Here is an 18,348-nt window from a genome sequence, read left to right on the forward strand (position 1 = left end):
CGGTCTGCCTCGGTCCCTGCCCAGAGATGCAGGATTGCAGAGACGGCATGCTATCAATCATCGCAGGAACCACCGAGAGTAGGCCTTCCAGAACATCTGTGATAGTGGCTGTGATGGCTTAGTCCTCCCCAGATTACAGCAAAGACGAACCCAGAAGGGGTGCCCCGTGTGTTACAAGCCCCGGGGTGAGTGTCCTCCCAGCATCTCTCGGATCCAGGCATGGGGGCGGCCCCTCGATTGTGTTCGGGGCTAAAGGAGCCCTGGGTATCCCTCGGGCTGGTCCCCCAGATTCTGAGCCTTTGCCATGGTTCAGCAAGGTCTGTTCCACTCTTCCCCTGGGACGCTTCTGTTATGATAGCTCATGTATTTCAAATACGACCACAGCAATATCTGCAGTCCCGTGTGAGCTTCGAGAATCTTGCCATCCCCATCAAGAGGCAGGGCACCTGGGTGGCTCAGCCGGTTGAGCGTCTGGCTCCGGCTTGGGTGGTGATCGCGCAGTTCATGAGTTTGAACCCCACATCGGGCTCACCACCGTCAGCGCAGAGCCCCCTTTGGATCCTCCCCCCTCCTCGGCCCCTCCCCCACTTGCACTCGCTCTTAAAAAATAAACATTAAAAAAAAAAAAAAGAGGTGGTGTCCTTCTCCTCTCCCCTTGAACCTGGATGGGTTAGTGCCTGTTCCGACCAATGCAGCAAGTGAGGCTATGGGGCTCGATGCTAGGTCACCAAATGCAAAACAGCTTCCACCTGGCTCTCTTTCATTCTCTCTCCCTCTTGGGACACTCGCCCTCGGAACCGAGCCACCCAAGCACGATGTGAGCCTGCGAGGAATGAAAACGTTTCCTCCAAGTCCCCAAGGAGACTTTCGTCGATCTATGCCAGGTTGACTGCTCCTGGGAGCCATGATGTCCGAATGCAGGCTCTAGGTGCTTGGGACCCAAAGGGTGTTCTGGAATCCTGAAAGCTTGGCTTTTCACACGCCTTGGACTTGGCACGTTGATCCTGCACCATAATATACAGAATAGGGAAGAATGAGGGCAGTTTTCCTCCCACACGGCGAGGGGATAAAGGTTCCGACAGTAGAAAGGTCTCCACGCTGGGGCACCCGGGGGGCCTCCGTCGGGTAAGCGTCCCGCTCTTGCTTTTGGCTCGGGTCATGATCTCACGGTTTGTGGGTTCGAGCCCCGCGTCAGGCTCTGCAGCTGGCAGCCTGGAGCCTGCTTAGGATTCTCTCTCTCTGACCCTCTCCCACTTGCACTGTCTCTGTCTCTCTGAAAACAAATAAATGAACTAAGAAAGGAAGAAAGCAAGAAAAAGAGAGAGAAAAAAAGGGCTCCATGCCAACTGAGGGCCCGGACAGGCATGGTACAAGGGAAGGGGGAGGCCCAGAAACCCCGGGGAAGTTTAAAAAATGGAGAAGGGAGGGGAGGGGGCAGGGGGACCTGCTCCAGTGCAGCCAGCAGGGGAAAACGTCATGTCCTCGAGAGAGGTCCACACTTAGCATGGAGCCACGAAGGTGAAGTAGCCGTGGTTGAGGGGCCTCGGCGGTGGTCCCAAGAGCAGCCTGGCTCCTGCACACCCCAGCACGGCGGAGAGAGCAGCCAACAGCGCCCGAGCCCCCACGGCACCCAGAAGCCACAATCGAAGAGTCCCAGCGGGAACATGTGGGGCAGCAGCATGCGGGGCCTCTGGCCCCGAGGCTGTGGCCACCTGGGGCGTCGGGGTTCGTGTTCTAGTCCACGAGGGACACGCGCAACTCATCCGAGGCCAGCGAGCCCGGTGGCTGGGGCAGGACACAGGGCAGCACGTGGACACACGTCCGCCGCTCAGGGCCAGGACGGCCTGGGGCTCCCTCCTGCCCACCCCCCGAAACCCAGGGCCGCGGCTCACACCAGGGCAGAGAGGGCAAGAGGAAGTCCGGAGGGGACAGCGGCGGCCTCGGAGTGACCATGACTTAAGTCTGAAATGGCTGCTTCCTTGACTTGGCAAGTTCACGTTGTGCACCACCGGCTCCAACGGGGGCTCAAGAGCCCATTAAGACTGCGGTCCGGGACAACTACGGGAAAGCTACATCTCTGCGCAGCTGAGCGTCAGGAGATTGGGGCTCCAACCCGCTCGGCAAAGCCTTTACTCAAGGCCCGGGAATGACAGGACGGCAGGAAGTCGGAGCAGAGCGTATACGCAGATCCTCCCGCAGACGGGCTGTGACTTGCTCTCCAGGGCCCACATCCCCGCGGGAGGGGGCAGCGGAGGGGGAGGGGCGGGCGTCAGGGGCCTGTCCACAGGAAGACAAAACGAGCGCGTCTCCTTTTTGGATCCTGCTGCCTCTCTCAGCAACTCTTAATTACCAGCAATCAGCTCTTAATTACCTACAACAAGAGAGACCAGGGAAAACACAGATAAATGAAATCCATAGATAATCCCCAAACCCCAATTTGGTCGATAACATCCTCCAGCTTCCCCGAGTAACCTCTTGCCAGGACTCCTGATCGCCCGCGCTGCACAAGACAGAGATTCCTGATTCCCAGTCTTGTCCTTGTCCCTGCCCTTGCTACCCGCCCCCCCTCCCGCCCCCCGGTGATCCAGCGGGAGCCGCCAAGCGGGCCCTAAATAATGCCCGACGGGATATTCTTTCCTCATCCCTGGGAGACGGCTGCCAGGCTCTAAACCTTCTGGCGCTGGACTGTTCACTGTTTGCCCAACAAGCAGGAGTGTTGGCTGTGAATTCAAGCCACCTTGGAGGACAGGAAGAGAGGACAACAGGTTCCAGGGCAAGGGGCTCCCGGACGGCAAGGGTGCGAGGGCTGCGTGAACCTCCAAGTGTCCGCAAATCCAAAGACCTCTTTGTCCACACCTGAGGCAGGATGTCCGCCCCAGGGTGGAGGACAGAACTGAGGCAGGTTAGAGCCCAGAGAGAGCGCAGAAATAGAGGAAAGATGAAGCATCCGGAGGGGGGGCGGGACTCCCTGCTTCCGGACTCTTCTGCCATCAAGGATTCTTTTTTTTTTTAAGTTTTTATTTATTTATCTATTTGGAGAGAGACAGAGACAGCACGAGTGGGGAAGGGGCAGACAGAGAGAGGGAGACAGAGAATCCCAAGCAGGCTCCGTGCTGCCTGAGCAGAGCCCGATGCGGGGCTCGAACTCACGAAACCTCGCGATCAGGAATCTGAACCGAAACTAAGAGTCAGACGCTTACCCTACTGAGCACCCCCCCCCCAGGCGCCCCCACGATCAAGGATTCTTAAGCGTTCTTACCTCTTGAGTGGGCAGGCAGGGCATACACTTCAGGCCCCAAGCCTGGGCCAGCAGAACCTGGGAAAGCTGCCCGTTCCACTACAAAAGAAGGTCTTGTGGTCATTGCTTTGGGGAAGATGTCCAATGGTGACCCAAGAGCACAAAAAAACGTGCCTTGTATTAATTAAAAGGGAATAAAAGCTTGGAGCGCAGGGAGATCCAGAGAATCAGCCGCGCCCTCCAAGGGCCGGGGGAGGGGGGGGGGGGGAGTCCTTTCCAGTCCAGAGGAGGAGGGAAAGTTGAGCCCAAACCTGAACACTGCTCTCTCTTTTCTGACTTTTCTTTTTTCCTACAGTCCAGTTAGCACAGTGGACAAGCCAATCCTCATTCCCGCAGGCCTCGTTATTGCTGGAAACCTGGAAGCGGCACGCTCCCCACCAGTGTGCGAATACCACACAGAAAGGTCCCTCCCCCCTCCTCCTCCCCTCCCACCGCCTCTCCTCTCCCAGGGCTGGTCACGCTGCCAAAGCCCACCCCACCCCCAACAAACCGCGCTTTTCTCCAGAGCTGACTCACTCCCGAGGTGGCGGCACACGGGGACCCCCGGGGACGAGGCTGCCCATGTGAAGACAGACCGGGTGAAATGCTAGCACTCGCCTGGCCCACATACCTGCTCTGACGCCTGCAAACCCGGGTGCGTTGAAGGGGGACCACCGGGGTTGCAGGCAGAAGAGGAGATTAAGGCATGCTAAGAGTTATAAGGCCACAGCATGGGGGGTGCTGCTGTGGCCTCATTCCCCGCCCCCACCCCAGCCCTGACCGGTGGCGGCCCCTTCTGCACTGTAAGTGGACATTAATGCGACCAAAGCTAACTCAATTTCGTCACAGGGAGACAAGAATAATTTTTCTCCAGTCCTACGCTTCTGCTCTATCTCCTTTGATGGGGATGGTTGGTTCTGCCTCACGAGGTCAGATTTTCAGGCGTCGTGGCCTTCTTATCTTTATTTTTTTTTTATTTTTTTAATGCTTTATTTATTTTTGAGAGAGACAGAGAGACAGAGTGTGAGTGGGGGAGGGGCAGAGAGAGAGGAAGACAGGCTCCAAAGCCGGCTCCAGGCTCTGGGCTGACAGCAGCGAGCCCGACGTAGGGCTCGAACCCACGAACCTCGAGATCATGACCTGAGGCGAAGTCGGACGCTTTACTGACGCAGCCACCCAGGCTCCCCAGCCTCTTCTTACTCGCTTAATGACAACTTGAGTAAGGGAGAGGCCAGGAGAGACAGGCAGTGAAAAACACAGGCGGTGGGGGGGGGGGGGGGGGGGTGGACAAAGCAGTTTCCTACAATCCAAAGGCAACGTGTTTCCGGGGGTGTCCTCGTGCACCTCCCCTGCCACCTGGGGACCTAGAACACCCAAAGGCCACCTGGCACAGCAGGGGAGATACGCCAACCGCCCTTTCTGCCAAACTGATGGGAAATCAAATGACCCAGGGAAGTTTTTCGAAGGGAAAAGAAGAAAGAGAGCGAGAAAGACAACATTCGATCTCCCCCCGCCCCTGCGGAGGCTGACATCACTGTCTGCCAAGCAGAAATTGCCTGCCTTTCTCCAAGCCAGCATTCTGGAGCTGTTTTCTGATTATTTCAATCAGCCTAATAACGTGTACGTTTGAGACAGCTGCCTCGGCGGCGTGGAGGCTTTGGGTTTTCTGCTGGCTCCTGTAGGAACATAATTGGTGCTCCCCGAAGTTCATGCGCGCTAGGGACAAGGGGTTTGGATGGATTTCCTGACCCCCAAATATAACCATCCCAGAATCTGGTTCTAGGTCCAGCCGTCTTTTCGCACAGACCGGCTGGAGTGGAGGCCCCCACCGCCGTGTGTAGCTGGAGCCCTGCAATGACCGGGCCAGTCTCCTTACCGACGTCAGAAGCTACCAGCACGGCCATAAGCCTGTACAAGAGCAGAGAGAGGGCACAGCTCATTCAGCGCTGCCCATCGTGGGCCACGGAGCCCAGAGAAATGAGTGCGATTCGCTGGACTGTGCTTAAGTCAAGGTAGCTCCCGAGGCATCCGAGGTCAGAACAAGGCTCCGATCAGGCTAGAGAAAAACTTTCAGAATGGCATCAGAGAAAGTTAACCAATGTATTATATAGCACTACATTTATTGGAATAACACCCCTCAGATTCTGAGTGCCCGCTAATGCTCACAACAAGTAATGCAGATATTACAATCACCATGTTCGCTTCGGAGATGTGGAAACCCCTTCTGTGAGCTCGTTTGTTTCTGCAATTGCAAATGCTCTGTTCTCTGGGCCTCTGCGGTTCTAAAACACATGCAATCCTAAATAGCCCTTAAAAGATCACGATCTCTAGAAAACAGCGCAGGAAGGGGCGCCTGGGCGGCTCAGTCGGTTAAGGGTCCAACTTCGGCTCAGGTCATGATCTCACGGTTCGTGGGCTCGAGCCCCACATCGAGCTCGCTGCTGTCAGCCCAGAGCCTGGAGTCGGCCTCGGATCCTCTGTCTCCCTCTCTCTCTGCCCCTCCCCCACTCTCTCCCTCTGTCTCTCAAAAATGAAATAAACATTAAAAAATTTTTTTCAAGGAGAAACAGTGCAGGAAGAGGTCCATCTTCCCGGATGCCTAACTGATGGCAAGGGATGGATGAGACGGGAGGCTGCCTTCTGGCTGTAGGTGCAGGTGAGCTGTTCCCCCAGGGACCCCTCCCAGCTGCCGCACCCACCTCCTCACTGGTCAGGGGAGCACTCTTTTTCTTTTTCTTCTCCTTCTTCTTCTTCTTCTTTTTTTTTTTTTTTTGGCTCTTCTGTCCCCAAGTGGAAGTTTCTTTCTGACACCTCTGTACACACCCACAAGTTGGCTAATATCTTGCTCCTTGGTTGCAAAACATTATCAACAGCCGAACTGTCCTGAATATTTCGCGGTGTTCATCATCCTGCAGTTTTTCAGAAAATGGGGAGGAGGTTGTTGCGGAGCCTGGAAAAGCGGATGCCCGCTGCCCACCGCGGGGGGCAGAACAGCAATCACGCAAGGCATTCATTGAACATGTCTGTCTTGAACTCCACAGAACTCACAAAACTGGCCACGCCAGCAGGCAACAGTGTCCTGTCCTCCCTGAGCAGAGCAGAGCCTTTCTAGAAGTCACTATAGGGGCAGGGTTACAGAACTAGGATTCTAATCAGCCCCCAAAAGTGTCTCATCCCCATCACTCTTGCTACCTTATGTGGCCACAAACTTACTTCAATGATGCAGTCATCGCTCAAAACCTTGAGAAACTCCATTTTTTTATATAATTTTATTAATGTTTATTTATTTCTGAGAGAGAGAGAGAGAGAGAGAGAGAGAGAGAGAGAGAAGCAGAGCGGGGGAGGGGCAGAGAGGGAGACACAGAATCCGAAGCAGGCTCCAAGCTCTGAGCTGTCAGCACAGAGCCTGACGCGGGGCTCAAACTCATGAACCACGAGATCAAGACCCAAGCTGAAGTCGGACACTCAACCGACTGAGCCACCCAGGCGCCCCAAGAAGCTCCATCTTTTAAAACCACCACCAGACGTAATTAACAGATGCACGAGGTACTACTCCATGTCATTGCCTTCAACTTAGTCTCATGTTTGCACCGTCTCTTCAGGTGTTAGTCCCGGAGTACAGGCAGTCTGTCTGGGAGGTGGTCCCAGCAAATGCAACGGAGAGCGTGGAGAAAGTAAGACACAAAGAGGGAAAGCCCCCTTGGAGACCCTCCCAGAGACCGCGCAGGACAAACCTCAGAATTGCACCACCGAGCAGCGATGAAACAGAGATATTGATCCAAGGCCAGACAGCCCCTTCTGGCAGAGATATGCAGGAAGCCATCCGCAGGTACAAGAACTGTCAGCAGGGGCCTCTGGGGTGGGCACCCGCGACAGATCGGGATGGCTTTTGAACCGTCAGCAAGAAATCAAACCCACCTTCAGAAGGTAAAGATTGCTATCGGCAGAGGTCTTTAGGAGAGAAATAATAATGGCTAAAGTTTATTCGGTGCTCACTGGGGGGCCAGCTGCTGTTCTAAGCCCTTTATAGTCACCCACCCTTTTCTTTCTCGAACATCTGTATCAAAGAGGCACCATTATTATCTCCTTTGACAGATAAGGAAATGGATTGCCACAAACTTCAAGGCAATTCCACAGACATCCTTGAGCAGTGAACCCATCATCGGAATAAACAGGTGATAGTCTTAAGGAGATAAGGTACATTAATATGTATATATATAAATAGATGTATATGCAAATGCATTTGGGTGTGTTTGTTAAAAGCCAAAATAGACTCATCGCGGCTACATGAATCAGTGAATATCCAATTGAATGTTGACCACCCTGAAGGCCCCAGGAGTTTAGAAGCAGGAAAATCATGTACCAGAAACTCGGAGGAAGGCTTTCTGGAAAAGATGGGCCCGTAGCTGCAGCTGAAAGGTGAGGAAACAGCATGAAATAAATCCTGGAGGCAGGGCAGACGGGCATGGAGGGACCAGTTCATCCGGCGTATCAGTTAAGATGTCCACGGCACCGGTCACCAAGTATTTCTGCCTCTCTGCCGCCCCAGTAGACTCGGTAGAATTACATTGCCTTGTCCTCCTTTGACGTCAGGTGTGGCTATTTGACTTGATTTGACCAACGAAATGTTAGCAGAAGTTATTTGTGTCCCTTCTAGGTGGAAGCTTCCAGAGTGAGGGCACCATTCACCATGCTCTCCCTTCCCTCGGAGGTGATCACAGAGCACGAATTAAAATGGACTCTCCATTTGCTTGGATACCTGAATGACGAAGACAAGAACACCTCTCTCCCTGCTGACCTACACAGAACATGTAGCATGAGTAAGACACTACTCCGTGCAGTTGTGTTGGGAGGCGCTGAGTTGTGTTGGAAGTGTCACTACAGTATTCCCAGCCTATCCTGACCGACATGCCGGGTTATGTTGCCATAGCAAACAACCCTCAGATCCCAGTGGCTCGACAGATAAATTTCATGTCCTTGCAAGTTTCACCGCAAGGCAATGGATGAAACAGGGGCGGGGAGGGGGTGGGGGGAGGAGGTGTTCTGCTCCGTAGAGTCATTCAGGGGCTCAGGCTAATGGAGGTTCTGCCATCTGGAACATTCCCACTGTTCAGCCAGCGAGGACTGAGAGAAGCTGGAGGCTCCTACACGGCCTTCCCATTGCCTCAATGTAAAAGTATCACACATCGCTTCCACATGTGTTATTCGCCAGACCTGGTCACCAGCTCTGCCCAACTGCCAAGAGATTGGGAAGCGTGATCCCTCCCACGCCCGGGGGAGAAGAGAAGAATCGGCTATTGGCGAACACTAATTCTTCCCTCCACCCCTGGCTCCGGAATACTGGCAAGTAGTGGGCATAGGGAGGACACAGGTGACAAAAACTTCGGAGAACCAGAACATGACCCGTGAAGTCTCAAGGAGCCACTGTAAGCGTATGAGCAGGGCAGCTCATGAAAAAAGCTCACTTAAGATCGTTAGACCGGCCGTCTAATGCTGGACACGCGGGTATGCGGGGGCCAGCGGAGGTGGGGTGGGGACCCCAGGCCTATATTCAAGGGGGTTTCCTGGGAGGTTGATGTATTACTCTAGGCTTGTGGTGACGAAGGCTTGGCCCCCACTGTGGTCAGAGAAAGGGCGCCGAGGAGCAAATCCTGTGACATCTGAAGGAAAGAGGAACTATGGTATATTGTGAGCCCGGGCTTTGACATCAGACAGACCAGGATTCAAATACCACCTCTGACACTTACTAGCTTTTTGCTCTTTTTTTTTTTTTTTAAAGTTTATTTATTTATTTTGAGAGAGAGAGCATGGGGGAGGGGCAGAGAGAGAGGGAGAGAGAGACTCCCAAGGAGGCTCTGCGCTGTCAGCACAGAGCCCAACGCAGGGCTCTATCTCATGTACCATGAAACCATGACCCGATCCAAACTCAAGAGCTGGACGCTTAAGCAACTGTGCCACCCAGGCACCCCCGGATCTTTTTGACCTTGGGCCAAATACTTTTCAGTGCTCTTATCTGCAGAATGCGGGTAATAATATCACTTATCACTAACCTTACACAGCTATTGTGAAGGTTGGAAGACCAATGACTGTAAGTTGACAGCAGAGGGGGATGGCAGAGATGGGGGGGGTGGGTAGTGGTGCTGGTGAACCACAGAAGGACTGAGATGAAAGCTTTGGGGAATAAAATATCTAGAATGAGGCAGCAAGACAAAGAAGCCCCCACTATGTAAAATGTAGAAGTCATAGTCAGGAGATAAAAAGTGAACTATGAAACCCAGTATCCTAGAAACCAAAGAGAAAAAGAGTTTCAGTACGAAGGCTTAAACTCAGGGGTGCCTGGGTGGCTCAGTCGGTTAAGCGTCCGACTTCAGCTCGGGCCATGATCTCACGGTCCCTGAGTTCGAGCCCCGCGTCGGGGTCTGTGCTGATGGCTCAGAGCCTGGAACCTGCTTCAGATTCTGTGTCTCCCTCTCTCTCTGTCCCTCCCCTGCTCACACACACACGCACACGCTCTCGCTCTCTCTATTAAAAATAAAGATTAATTTTTTTTTTTTTAAAGAAAAGAAGGCTTAAGCTCAAAATGGACCCAGGAGATATGAACAACAGCCATTAGTTTTTACAAGAATAAAATGACTATGACCTGGTGAGGAAGCAAGTTAGTGACAAGAGATTAAGGGGGACAAAGCATTCGAGAGGTGGGGCCCAGCCAGCGTAGATCTCCATCATGAAGGGCTTGGCCCTGGTATGGTAGGGCGTTTGGCTAGCTCGGTCGGTAGAGCGTGTGACTCTTGATCTTGGGGTCATGAGTTCAAGCCCCACGTTAGGTGCAGAGTTTACTTTGATGCTTTTGGCTGCAAGTAACAAGATTTTTTTTTTTTTTAAATCAAAGATGTAAGAAAAGAAGTCCATGGAGAGAAAGAGAGGAGAAACATTTATAAAACTGCTTTGCGTTCAGAGTCGAAAGGATCAGCCATAGAGAGACCAAAAACCTCAATAGCTAAAATCAAAAATAAAGCTCGGTTTAACTTATAGCTCCTTTCTTTTCCTAACAGATCTTCACAGGGCATTTACATCGAAGCACCCCAATATTTAGATGAGATCGAGGCATTTTTCATAGAGTCCTTGCAAGCCAACCACAATATTTCCTGTCTCCTGGCCACCCAGGAGAAAGACACCATTTCCCAGCTAGGTGTGGTCACGTGACTAAGTTCCGGCCAATGGGACATAAATGGAAGCAGGACGTGTCAGCTTTAGTCACTTCCTCTATCCTATCCCTAAACGTGGGCGTCATGGCTGCTATCTTGGACCATGGGGCCGAAGGCCCCATTCTTCAAAAGGCAAAACTTGGAGTTTGAAGGATCCCAGATCCCTAAGGATGTCTCAGAGCAGAGCAGCCATTCCAGGTCTGGACTGCAGCCAAAGCACATCTTCCCAGACACAGTCCCCAGAGAGGAGACAACTGGCCTGGCTACCCACCAGGGCATGCTCTGAGATCCACGTAGAAAGACCAGCCTTCTCTCTGGGGGTAGCAGTGTTATAAAGGGCCATCCTCGGTCCTCCTGGGGACCAGTTGGCAGAAGGGAGGAAAGTGAGGTCCACACCGCCCTCTGCCTCCCCCTCAGGCTGAAAAAATCTTAGAAGGAAGGTGCCCGAACAGCCCTTCAGAGTGGTTTGCGAGACCCCTGGGCTCAGTATTGGCTGGCTGGCTGGCAGGAGGACAGATTCTGATCTCAGTTGTGCATAGCTAACAAGCAGTGACTTCACATTGGCGAGGCGAGCCGATTTGAGTGCTTTCAAGGACAAAACGTGTCCTGCTATCTGGAGGTGAAAATCAGAACTAAGTAGTGCCACGTCACTATTTCCAGAGGTGAAGGAAAACCTTTTAGAGGCCGACCGCATCCCTGTTCTGAAATGAAGGCCTCTCCCCAGCCCCACCAGCCTTGCACCCCATACGAGCTCCTACATCATTTCCCCTTCATGATTCATCCAGCAAATCACACCCACTGCCTGGCTCTGTGGTCATCCTTTGGGGGTAGGTGTCCCCCCTCCCCCAGTCTCCCCCATGACTCTATGATGAACTCCAAAAGAGCGGAAACCCTGAGTTATTCACCTTCGTAGGCGCATTACTTACCACCATGCCTGGCTTGCCGCCGATGCTCAAAAATGTTTCTGATGAATCGTTACCGCATCTAACGGCGGGGGGGGGGGGGGGGATCCTTGCTTGCAAATGAGAGGGAGACGGGGGCCAGAGGAATCGCTTGCGGCGATCCCCGAATGCCAGGCGAGCCTAACGAAGCCGCTATTAGTCCATTTCGAAGACCTGCGTCTTGGAACCCCCCAAGTTTCAGAGAGAACTTCCGCCAAACCCTCCTTGGTAAAAAGTCGTGCTACGGATTTTTCAGTGACTAGCCTAAATTTCTCCTGTCGCAGTTTATAACCACTCCATCTGCTCTTAACGTCAGCGTGCCACCTACAACCTGGGCTGACATTCAGTTGCAATGCACTGGGACAACAGCTGTACCGGTTGTTAAAATATTGAAATGCTTCCCCACCATATAGTAAATAGCCACTGCTCCGGGCCCCCTGCGTGTCCCCACCTGCCACCCTGTCCACCCTTGGCTGCTCCCCTGGGACTCCCGGAGCACAGGGAGTCCCCAGAAGCCCAGCTCTCAGAGAGACAGCTCTGAACGGTGGGTGCCCACATGTGACTCTCCCCCAGTCATGGCACCCCTCCCCCTTCTCTTCCCAGAGCTGCAGAACAGTGACGTCAGCCGCCTGTCCCTCCCCTCGGGCACGGATGTCCAATGGCAGCAGCCCTTAGCAGATGTGTAGGTCCCGTGCCAACCACAGATTGGAGATGGTTGCGATGAGCTGTCCACGAGAGGAGAGGTAAAGTCACTCACCGGGGACGATTCGGGACCAGATGCCCAGAGAGGGGACGTGAGGCCAAAGCCTGGTCTGTGAAAGCCACCGAACGCCAGGATGGGGCTGGACTGGATTCAGCTGGAGCCAGACCTGAGCAGGAGGCCCAGGAGAGACCATGTCCTGGGCTACGCGTGAGGTCAAGGCCAGCAGGCAAGAGGCAGGCTTCTCTGGGCCCCTGGCTCCCTCTCCCAAGCCCGGACACGCCCAAGAAATGACAGGGCAGCATAGATTCCGGAAGGCAACCCAAAAAACCATGAGAGAGCCCAGGGGAAACCGAAGGCGTCCCTGAAGTGTGTGCTGGGATGGTGGGTGGCTGGAAGCAGAACTGAAAGAAAAAGCAAGAGAGAAGCTTTCGAAATTTGGCTCTTGCAATCGCCCATCTGCCTGGAGCCTTGGGACTATCACTTCCTGCCCTTCCGTGGCACAAATCCGTGGCCATAACCCACGTTGCCAGTGCCGGGGGCGCGGGCAACGATCAGGGGACACAAGGCAGCTGCCGACACAAAAGAGGCGCTGGACAGACCAGTAGCTCCCAGGCCCCGGGGCCGCTGGGCTAGAAGCCGGCAAGGCTGCCCGTCCCCTGCCGCAGGTGCCTGAGGCTCCAAAGGAAAATCCCCATCCAGGGCTTTTGCTGGGTGACAGGGCCGCAAACTGGAGTGACCAACACTGGTTCTGCCATGCCAGCGGCTCTCCTTAAACTCCCCGGGGCTGCCACTGCCCCCGGGGTCCTGGCCTCCAGGCCCACCGCTCGGCCCAAGACCTCACAAGGCAGAACGACGCGGCCCCTGAGGAGAAGGCCTAGCGCAAAAGAAAGCCCGAGAAGCGGACGGGGCGGAAGGCGCAAGCATGGGAAATCAGCTTGAGGAGGAGGCCCCTGGGGGGCTCAGTCGATTAAGCGTCCGACCCTTGGTTTCCGCTCAGGTCACGATCTCACGGTTTCATGAGTTCGAGCCCCGCATCGGGCCCCGTGCTGACGGCGCAGAGCCTGCTTGGGATTCTCTGTCTCTCTCCCGCTCTGCCCCTCCCCTGCTCACGCTGTCTCTGTCCCTCTCAAAATAAATAAACAAACTTTATTTACTTTCTTATTGTTTTGAGACAGAGGGAAAGCACGAGCTGGGGAGGGGCAGAGAGAGAGAGGGAGACAGGAACCGAAGCGGGCTCCACGCTGACGGCACAGAGCCTGATGCGGGGCTCAAACCCACAAGCCGGGGAGCTCATGACCTGAGCCGAAGTCGGACGCATAGCTGACCGAGCCACCCAGGTGCCCCTCAAAATAAATAAATACACCTAAAAAGAATAAAAATAAAAAAAATAAAATAAGCGTGAGGTATATATATACTGAAGGAGAAAACGGGCGTGACCTCATGTTTGCGCATGCCCGGAAGCCAACTCGGTGTCCTTTGGCTGGGGGACTGTCCTCGGGCTGCCGGGCTCCCTTGGCCCCCACACACAGCAAGTTAGAAGTGCGCGCTGATTCGAATTGAGCCCTTAACCAATAATTGGAGCTCCGGACAGGGATGAAACGTGGTTGCCCTCTTGTCCCAGACGGCGGTCAACTCTGAGACGTGACCTACCTGCCCTGGCTCCCAGAGGTCCCTGCGGGACCGAGCTCAAGTACCCTCCATGGGACTTTGTGCGGTAACACACCCTGGCGTGGGCCCCTTCCTTCCTCATCCCAGTTTCCCACGCCCCTATTTGGCTTCCCTGAAAGCGGGTCCTAACAAATCACTTTCAGCCCGGGGTAACCCTTGTCAGTGAACGACATGGCTATCTCTCCCGCTGCCCACACCACAAACCTTAGAACCCACCTGGACCCGGACCCCATTCTCTCTCTCACCGCCACATCCCATCCTCCGTGTCTCTGGAATCTTCTCTCTCACACAGGCGCGTCCTGCACGGACGACTGAAACAGCTCCTACCGAGGAGGGGCTCCCTGCTGCCTCGGGCTGAAACCTAGTCTTCCGCGAACTTGCAGGGCCTCTCCTACCCTCCCCCCTCGCACCCTTCCAGAGTCGGACACCTGACCAAGCAGGGCCGGTGAGACCCTCCTCCAGAATTTTTGGACCCGGGATGGAGAAAAGTGACCGCATCTCTGACTAGGTGGCCACAGCTGTGAGACATAACGCCCCAAAGCGCCAGGCATCATATTCTCTGCGGCTCGAAGAAAGTAGCCTTCCCTAGAACTCGAGGCAACAATGTGTCTGAACCGAGTTTTGTCCCTTGCAACAGACGAGGCTTACTTCCTGGACTATTTGTAAGTCAACAGGCTCCCGTCCCGATCTCCTTTCCCGCGGAATCAGGGCACCCAGTGCAACTCCCACATCCGTCTTTGTGCCCCGCAGGCAGGCGGAGGGGGATGGCGGGGCACGGGCACTGTGACTCAGTCCAGTGCCTTTGGGAGTCCAAAGGGGGTCACCTGACAGCTTCAGCGACATTCTTAAGTAACTTTGGGCCTGGCGCAGGGAGGGACACGTTGAGTTATGGCCCTGCGGGGCTCTGGCGGACCCTCACCATAGGCTCAGGGGTGGGTCTGCTGTTACGGGGGGCGCTCGTTCATTTCCAGAGCCTGATGATGAGGACGCGCCAGAGGGAAACCCGTTTCCACGTGGCTCCGGCCGCCTACGGAGAAATGGGCTCCTATTCCCACAGACCAGCACACTGACATTTGAAGAGCCATGGAACACATCCCCGCTCAAATCAACCCGCCAATGTGTCTGGAAAATGCACACGGCATCTTTTAGAAATGTCAGCTCCTGCTTATAAGCAAGGGTGGGGAATGTTCTGTCACTCCTCGGGGAAGGCACAGCCCGGGAGAAGAGACACCAGCCCTTTTGCCTTTGGACAGTGGGTGTTTCCCGAAAGGGATCCTCAAAGGGCAAAGCAGGTTAGGTGCCAAGGTCTAAATTAGGCGTGATTACTCAGCCTGACAGTTCCATGTGTTTCTTTAGCTTTAAGACCTGCAAAGGCTTCTCTAGAAACCCAGCAGACCTGTGACTCACCCTCTTTGTTTATTTTCCTCCCATTTTTTATACACGTGTGAGGATATTTTCTGTTGATTTGGTGATTGCGTGTTACCAGATCGGCATGGGACTTCTTTTTATGTAGAAGGCGCAGCACCCCCACCCAGCTCAGTCCCGTCTACCTGGTGCTCCCCCACCCCGACACGACTCATTTCTTGTTTCTCTCCCCTTTTCACATAAAAGGTGGCCTACCCTACACACTGCCCTGCACCTGCTTTTTTCACTCAATCTACCTTCAGAATTTTTTCCAGTCGCACACAGGGGAATTCTTCATCCTTCGTTCAGCTGCAGATTATTCTAGCACGTGGATGCCATAGTTTCTTCAGCCCGGGCCCTACGGACGGCTTCTCTCGCTAAAGAGGCACAGTGCGTGTTCTTGCCCCTTAAATCTGGACTCCCCCGTGTAACTTGCTCAGCCGACTTGACGCAAGCAGAAACTTTAAAACACACTCGAGATTTCCGCTTCCTCTTTTGTTTCCCCGCGGTTGCCGTGAAACACGCCCGGGCCGGCCCGAGAGCAAGCTCGGACTAGCCCGCCATATACAGGATGAGACACTGGATGGAGCAGGACCAAGTGGCCCAGCTGAGGCTGTCCTGGACGAGCCGGCCCCTAGCCAAGTGGCCGGCTGACCACAGATACGGGAGTGAACTCAGCCAAGGGGAGCTGAGTCTAACTCGAAGCAGCCAACCAACTGGGGAGCTCTTTGTTGAGCTGTGGTTGTAAGGCCCCCAAATTTGGGATGGTTTGTTATGCAGCGCTAGCTAACTGGTACAACATACAACGTTTGGGCAAGTAAGAGAGATTCCCAGACCTGGAACTGCGGGATCAAAGGGTGTGCGCATTGGACAATTTGATTGATATTGCCGATTTCCCTGTGTAAATGTTGGCCTAATTCATATTCCACGAGCAACGTCCGAAAGCACTTGCTCGTATCCTGCTTTGCCACCATAGCAGGTTATCAGTTTTTTGAATGTTTATCAATCTGTTAGGTGATACAGAATACCTCCGTGTAGTTGTATTTGCATTTTCCTATTCTGGGTGACAGTGAGCAACACTTCACGTGCTCAAAAGCCATTCGTACCTTCTTTTCAGTCGCCCGTGTGTTCATACCTTTTGCATGTATTTCCTATGGGAAAACTGATATTTTTCTTACTGATTTCTAGGAACTCTTTATATATTGGTGAAATGAGCCTTTCGCCTGTGATCACCCTTCCTTGAAATCGTACACTGCAGAAGACAGGCCTAATGGCAAGCAAAGGAGGGAAACAGACAACCGAGATTGAGCAGAAGGTATCTTTCCCTCAAACAATCAGCAACTATGTATCGAGCACTTTCTTGCTTCAGGGCTCTGGCTTGGGCATCCCATCATATTCCAAAAAATATATATGACATGGTACTCCAGGAATGTTCTAGAAATGACTATGGTTAAAACTTCACCTTTTTCTACCCATAGTCTCTGCCTAAGGGGTGGGTTAGGGGACCAGACATATTCCTCGTGGCCCAACCTCCCTGGCCATTGCTGATTGGACGGGACAATCTGCCTGATCTAGGGTTGACCCTATTCTTAACGTGGACTCAACCAGTTAAGTTCTCTTTTGAGACCTTGAACTCAGAGTAAAATCAGCCGGAGATGGCCATTTGGGGCAGTCACCTGGAACCGTGTGGAATCAGACAAACGAGGAAGAGCCAGGGTACAGGGACAGAACACAGCAGTCACTCAGAGACCCGCAGGGCAGGGGAGCCATGGACCCCATCTGAGGGAGAGAAAGAACGCAGCCCCATTTCCAGGTCTCCAGAGCTCCGTTCCCGTCTCCGTGGCCCCCAACAGTTTTCCTGTAGCTGGGTTCTGTAAGAGATCTTCGTATCCTGTTACTAAACCTCCTATTTCCTTGGACAAAGTTAAGTAGTGTTCTTATTCTTGGTATTACAGGCATCCTAAGACGAGGAATTTTCCTATCAGCTAGGGGGAAAAAAAAAAACAAAGAAAGAAAGAAAGCATTTTCATCTCACATGGCATATTTCTGCTTTAAAGAGTTTTCTGTTTGACATCTTTTCTCATTTTATAGCTCGAGAAAGAAAGGCCGGACAACCCGGGGGCTTGGCCAAGTTCATCCTGACCACGAAGGACGGAGGCCAGCCGTGAGCAGGAGGCATCTACTGTTAGGCAGACTTCCCCCCCACCCCCCACCTTGCTGCCTCCAGGTTGAAGCGTTATATAAACACATGCTAAAACCACGGGGCTAAGGCTCCGAGTGCTGAACAGTGCCCAGGAGAGGGTGATCCGTGCAGGCTGGCGTAGCCAAGAATTCTGGCCAGGCCCCAGACAACCTGTTCGGCTCCCTTCCCACTACCCACCCAAGCCCCACCATTTGGGGGTGCTTCCCCTGGTCACCCGTGCTTATTTATGTATATGGTGCCCTTCCTGGGAGGAGAGCTGGCTCACTAATGGAAAATCAGAGCACTGGTTCCCTAAAGACATATGCCTGGACTGCAGGGGCCCCTATGGAGGACAGGCCACCTCTGCAGGGACGCATGTGGTCATGCATTGCACACAAGGATAGTTCTTCCCACGTACCCATCGTGCCTGACTATATTTCACATTATAAGTGGGGAAAGTGGGGAAAGACTGGATGACTCAGTCGGTTGAGCCTCCAGTTTCAACTCAGGTCGTGATCTCGTCCGGCATCAGGCTCGCTGCGGCCAGCATGGAGCCCCCTCAGGGTCCTCTGTCCCCCTCTTTCTGCCCGTCTCCTGCTCTCTCTCAAAAATAAATAAACATTTTTTTTAAATGTAAGAAGTTGGGGCGCCTGGGTGGCGCAGTCGGTTAAGCGTCCGACTTCAGCCAGGTCACGATCTCGCGGTCCGTGAGTTCGAGCCCCGCGTCAGGCTCTGGGCTGATGGTTCGGAGCCTGGAGCCTGTTTCCGATTCTGTGTCTCCCTCTCTCTCTGCCCCTCCCCCGTTCATGCTCTGTCTCTCTCTGTCCAAAAATAAATAAAAAACGTTGAAAAAAAAATTTTTTTTTTAAATAAATAAATAAATAAAAAATAAAATGTAAGAAGTGGGCCAAGTGGCTGCTTACCGCCGTCTCGCATCGGCAGAGGGGCCCGGAGGGCTCAAGTTCCCC

General features: G+C 53.6%; 2 long non-coding RNA genes across 3 annotated transcripts; one reads left to right on the forward strand and one right to left on the reverse strand.

Moving 5' to 3' along the window:
* Positions 1–1,252: 1,252 nt before the first annotated feature.
* LOC131502406 (uncharacterized) lies at positions 1,253–12,294 on the reverse strand. 2 transcript variants are annotated; one of them, XR_009257041.1, is made up of 4 exons: positions 12,181–12,289; positions 5,977–6,186; positions 3,260–3,337; positions 1,253–2,371 (listed from the first exon to the last, which is right to left on the reverse strand). It is a non-coding gene; the product is annotated as an uncharacterized LOC131502406 (long non-coding RNA). The 2 variants fall into 2 exon arrangements; XR_009257042.1 differs by lacking the exon at positions 5,977–6,186 and having other exon boundaries at positions 12,181–12,294.
* Positions 12,295–12,497: 203 nt separating this feature from the next.
* On the forward strand, positions 12,498–17,979 carry LOC131502408 (uncharacterized). Its single transcript, XR_009257043.1, has 3 exons — positions 12,498–14,456; positions 16,387–16,513; positions 17,290–17,979. It is a non-coding gene; the product is annotated as an uncharacterized LOC131502408 (long non-coding RNA).
* The last annotated feature ends 369 nt before the right edge of the window (positions 17,980–18,348 follow it).

Source organism: Neofelis nebulosa, chromosome X (genome assembly GCF_028018385.1).
Source record: "Neofelis nebulosa isolate mNeoNeb1 chromosome X, mNeoNeb1.pri, whole genome shotgun sequence".
Taxonomy (NCBI): Eukaryota; Metazoa; Chordata; class Mammalia; order Carnivora; family Felidae; genus Neofelis; species Neofelis nebulosa.